Genomic DNA, 5,757 nt, shown 5'->3' on the forward strand with positions numbered 1-5,757 from the left:
TACTATGTGTCAGGTGCTATGCTAAGCACTTTTCCTATATTAAATCCTCAAAAGTGGTCATATTATCACCATGCCCCTTTTCAGATGGAGAAACCATAGCACAGAGAGGTTCAGTACTCTGCCAAGCTTGCACAGTTAGCAAATAGCAGAGCAAAGATTCGAACCAGGGAAATCTAGTCCCATGGTGTTAAAGGCTCGTCTCTATTGCACCATCTGTCAATACAGCAAGTCCCGAGCAGGCTGGTATAAAAAGGGAGGCGTCTTTGCCCGGCACCCTGCGGCCTAGGCTGGGGGCAGGGCAGAGAACAAAAGCACATTGAGAGTCTCCTTAGCCGCCAGCTGGGACTTTCCACCTTGAAGGGAGGGTACTGTTATGGAAAAAATGATAAAGCTCTGGAAAGATGAATGTCTCCCCAGGGGCCCCAAGTCTCCTCAGAGCCCCCGCCACCTCCCGCTGTTGGGGAGGGCCACAAACTGTGACGGTCTGATTCAGATGAGATGAAGGCCACCTGGATCCCAGCACACCCCAACCAGGCTGCTGGAATGATGAGGATCGCTTGATGGAAAGTTCCAATTTCTCAGCCAGGGTCACAGACCTTCCACCCAGCGACCCCCCAAGGAATCAGGTTCAGGCTGGAACTCCCTGTCCTTGGACGGTAGGACACACACGTCTCGCAGGGACAGCTCAGTCCTTCATTCGGCAGACTTTGACAAGGGTCTGTGCTCCGAAGAAAGGTGAGGGGGTAAAGAGGGTCACAGCCGGCTGCTCTGTAAAGATTCAGGATCTCTCAGCTCCGCCGTGACCACGTGACCTTAGGCAAATCAAAATATACAGAGTGAAGTGGTTAGGGCAGAATTCTCTGTGTGACAGTCTCTGTCTCAATATTTGAATATTCTCATTCAACAGCTTGAAAAAATATACAAATTCAGTTTCAATTTCAGCAGTGTTCCCTTCTGTTCAGTTCAGGGTTCAGTTAAAAATAAGACTAACGAGGGGCTGGGAGCCCGGGGGGTCAGCAGGGTGTGCAGTTTCCCGAGTTCCATCTGGTTCAAGTCCAAGTCTAGGATGGGTCCCCGTTCCAGTTACGGTGCTGCGTAGCAAACCACCACAAAGCTTAGTGGCATAAAAACAGTCATTTTATTATGCTCATAGATTTTGTGAGTCAGGAATTTGGGCAAGGCAAAGTGGATACAGCTTCTCTCTGGGGCCTCAGCTGGCAAACTCAAAGACCGGAGTGACTGGAGTCATCTCACCTGTCTGTCTGGTGTCCTCACTCCCATGTCTGGAGGTTGATAGTGGGCGTACCCCAAGATCTCACCTGCACGTGGCCCCTCCAGGTGGCCAGGTGTATGTGTTTCCTGTTGCTGCTGTAATGAATTGCCACAAAGTTAGTGCCTTAAAACAGCCCAAACTTGTGATCTTACAGTCTGTAGAATAGAAAGAAGTCCATCATGAGTCTCACTCGGCAAAAGTCAAGGTGTCAGCAGGGCTGCAGCCCTTTCTGGAGGCCCTAAAGGAGAATCTGTTTCCTTGCCTTTCCTAGCTTCTGGAAGCCAACCACTTTCCTTGGCTCATGATCCCTTCGTCCACCTTCAGAGCCAACAGCATCAGGCAAGGCCATCTCACACTGCCATTTCTCTGCTTCTCCCTCCTGTGCCTTCCTCTTCCCCCCTTGTGATTACACTGAGACCACCCGGATAAAACCTCCCTGTTTTAAAGTCATTGGGTTAGGACACTTAATTCCATCTTTGACCTTAATTCCCCTTTGCCATGTAACATAACACATTCACAGGTTTCAGGGATGAAAACATGGACATTTGGGGGAGCTTTTATTTTGTCTACCATAGCAGGAGAGAGTGGAGGATGTAGGAAGGCAGTGGCTGGGTCTTCACTCTCCGTGCACACACACATTCAGTCTTGTTCTAATAGTAAATAGAAAAGGCCCTAAATTAAAGGGGTTCCCTCCTAGTGGGATGTCAAGGGCACTGGGACACTGTCCCCAGAGTCTGACCTTGCCTCCCTTTCTCAAGTCCGTGCTCCTCTCCAGGAGCACCAGCTTCTTCCAACCTCCACTGGTCTAATCTCCATCCACTTTTCAGAAAACCCTACTCCCTACCCACAGATGTAGGTCTTGCTCCAGTATCCCCCTCCACCAGCAGACAGCTTCAGAAGTCTTGAGGTATTGGGGCTGGATTAAGACCCCAAGGGGCCCCAGCAGGGCAATCACCGTGCTCTTAGCTCTTCTAATCTTACAGAACAGTCCAGAGTGAGTGTGACCCCTCCAAATCCACTCCTCTTCCAGGTCTGCCCACCTCTGTGAATGAGAACCGATGCCTTTCCACGTGGCCAGTTGTCTAGGAAGCAATTGTTGAATCTTACACACACATGCACTAAAACCTAAACCAGGAGTCACTAACTCGAATGCTCACAGAGTCAGACAGGTAATATAAATCAGTGAGGTCGACTGGGTAAAGGTCATTAGGGAGCATCAAGGTCTGTGGCAAACTGGAAGCACCTGCCTGCCTAAAAGGAGCAGCAGAATTAAGCTGCCTATCACTGCTGTTAGGGTGGGAACTCAGTGTTGCCAGATACTTTGGTTTTTCTAAGAAAGCCAGCAAGCCAGATACTTAGGCAAAGTATCCCAATTCTTAAATAATTATTGCTAATTCCAATTTTTAGGATCCCTGGACAGGAGAAGCAAAACATGTCCCCCAGCCGAATTCTGACCTGAGGCTGATGGTTTGTAACCTCTAGTCTAAACCCGAACACTGATAGAGAAATGTCTTCTCAGCCGGCCCCCAGGCTGCAGGTCACCTCCCAGACCATGAATTGAGTACTTAATTGTAAAGAACAGCTTGTTCCTTTTGTTCAGTTCCTTCCTATCTCCTTTCCAAGAGTGCCTCTTCAGGCCTATTGGGATACCGAAGGTGCCCAATGCCAAGGGGTATATTTTTTAAATTGGACTTTGAATTACAAAAATAACACATTTTAATTATAAGAATAAGTCAAAACAACAGAAAATATATTGTAAACAATAAAGATGCTTTTGTCTGTTAAGCTGCCCTCAGCTTTTACCCTTTTATAAGGATAAAAATCCTTATAAGGGTATTTTCTAACAAGATGTCCAGAAGTAGGCAATTTTAAGGTTGATTCATCAGCCTTAAAATGCTACGACAGGGGGGCCAGCCCTGTGGCCGAGCGGTTAAGTTCACACACTCCGCTTCGGCAGCCCAGGGTTTACGCAGGTTCAGATCCTGGGCGTGGACATGGCAACGCTCATCAAGCCATGCTGAGGTGGCATCCCACATGCCACAACTAGAAGGACCCACAACTAAAAATATACAACTATGTGCCAGAGGCCTTTGGGGAAAAAAAGGAAAAATAAAATGCTAGGACACTAGATACGCATCTCCATAATTTTCTAGGCATTTCGCTCATGGTTGCAATGTGGCTGTGCCGACTCTGAGCATCACAGCCTCACGCCAGTATCCCAAGCAAGAATGGAAAGGGAAAAGTCAGAAAGGGGACTTCTTTTTATGAAGGAGGAAATTATTCTCTCAGCAGTTTCCCTTCGTATCTCACTGGCCAAACTGAGTCTCATGGCCACATCTAGCCACAAGGGAGGCTGAGAAAGCAACTGTCCAGCAAAAAGGAATGCGATTGCCAAACCTGGCTTGGGCCAGTCAAGATTCATCCTTTTGCTGCCATAACAAGATGGCTTCTGTGAGCAAAGGAGAAATGGGTGAGGATTATTGGATAGGCAACTTTAGTATTTGCCACAGAGCTCCTTCCGTTCTCCTCCAGTCCAGCTCCTCTCCCCGGAGGTACCCACCACTTAGCAGTTTGGGATGTATCCTTCTGAATTTTTCAGCCCACTTACGTATACATTGTAGCAGACGTTTGGACATTCTTCTTTTCTTCTGTGCTGTCAGAGCCACATGTTGCTCTCTTGTTCTCTTTTTTATGGGATCAAGAATAAATCCTGATTGCTCTACGCCAGAGATTGGTTTAAAGATAGACCTACGACCCAGCTATGGCCAATGGTGTGAGGAAAGTTTGTCTGAAGGGTTCTAGAAAAAGTTTCTTTGCTTTTAAAAAAAAGAGCTGAAAAACAAAGAGCTGCAGCAGGAAAAGACAGTCCCTTTTCTTGTAGTGGTCACTGAAGGGTATGATTGTGATGCCCGGAACTGAGCCACCATCTTGCAATTATGACAAGATGTAGTCAAGGTTGGCAAAGTGGAAAGATGGGAAGTACCCAAGTCCTTGATGATGAAGTCAAGTCACTGAATTAACCAACCCCGAGGCTGCCCCACCTCTGGACTTATTGTTCTGTAAAATGATATGTTTTTAATGCGGAAGCAAATTATCTTGGAAATTTCTGTACCAAAGTCAAAATCATCCATCTAGTATACATATATAGGTTTGTTTGCTATGTTTTGCATAAATGGGGTCATAGTTACATGCATTGGGACTGAGTTCACTTGCAAGGAATGAAACCCAAAATAGCAGTGATGGAAACAAGATGGAAGTATACTTCTCTCTCATGTAAAAGAAATCCAGAAAGAAGCAGGCAGTCCGAGGCTGGCATGGCATTCCACAGTGCAGGGACCCTGGCTCCTCCTACCTGTGCTTCCACCATCTTCAGTACAATATGTTGCTCAAGCTGCAGCTGTCACGTCCACATTCCAGCCAGCAGGAAGTGGAAAGGAGCCCCCTGCCCCCCAAAAATGCACAGCCTCTCAGAAGATGCGCGCATTACCTCTGATTCCATCTCATTGGCTGGAGCTTGGTCACACCACCACATTAACTGCCAAGGAGTCTAGGAAATGTACATGGGCCAGCTGAAAATTAGAGACTCCATGTTTAGGAAGGGTAGAGTGGACATGGAGGGGCAACAAGCAATCTCTGCCATGATATGTACATAGTTAGTATAATTTGCTTTTTTCACTCAATTTATCCTGGCTTTCTATCCATCCCAGGACATAGAAATTTACCTTGCTATTTTGATATTTATTTTGTTCTTCTTTTTCTGGCTTCTTAAGATAAAAACCTAGATCATTTATTTGAGAACTTTCATCTTTTCTAATATAATCATTTAAAGCTATATTAGAAAAAAAGCTATAAATTTCCCAATAAGTACTTATTCCCCAATTAGCTCTGCTCTGGATGCAGCCCACAAATTTCAGTATGTTGTGTTTCCATTAACATTCACCTCAAAATATTTTCTAATTTCCCCTGTGATTTCTTCTTCCCATAGGTTATTCAGAAATGTTGTTTAATTTCCAAATATTTAGGGAGTTTCTACATATCTTTCTTGTTATTGACTTCTAATTTAATTCGACTGCAAATTTGAGACTTGTCTTATACTTCAAGACATGGTCTATCATGATCCATGTTGCTGCTGCACTTGAAAATAATACTCATCCTGACGTTGTTGGGTGTAGTGTTCTAAAAATATCAGTTAGGGGGACAGCCCCGTGGCCGAGTGGTTAAGTTCGCATGCTCTGCTTCAGCGGCCCAGGGTTCCACTGCTTCAGATTCTGGGCGCAGACATGGCACCACTCATCAGGCCATGCTGAGGTGGCATCCCACATGCCACCACCGGAGGCACTCACAACTAGAATATATACAACTATGTTCTGGGGGGCTTTGGGGAGAAAAATAAAAAAAAAACAGAAGAAGATTGGCAACAGTTGTTAGCTCAGGTGCCAATCTTTAAAAATATCAGTTAGGTGAAGGTGATTGATAACACTGTT

This window comes from Equus caballus, chromosome 22, assembly GCF_041296265.1.
Source record: "Equus caballus isolate H_3958 breed thoroughbred chromosome 22, TB-T2T, whole genome shotgun sequence".
In the NCBI taxonomy this organism is placed as follows: domain Eukaryota; kingdom Metazoa; phylum Chordata; class Mammalia; order Perissodactyla; family Equidae; genus Equus; species Equus caballus.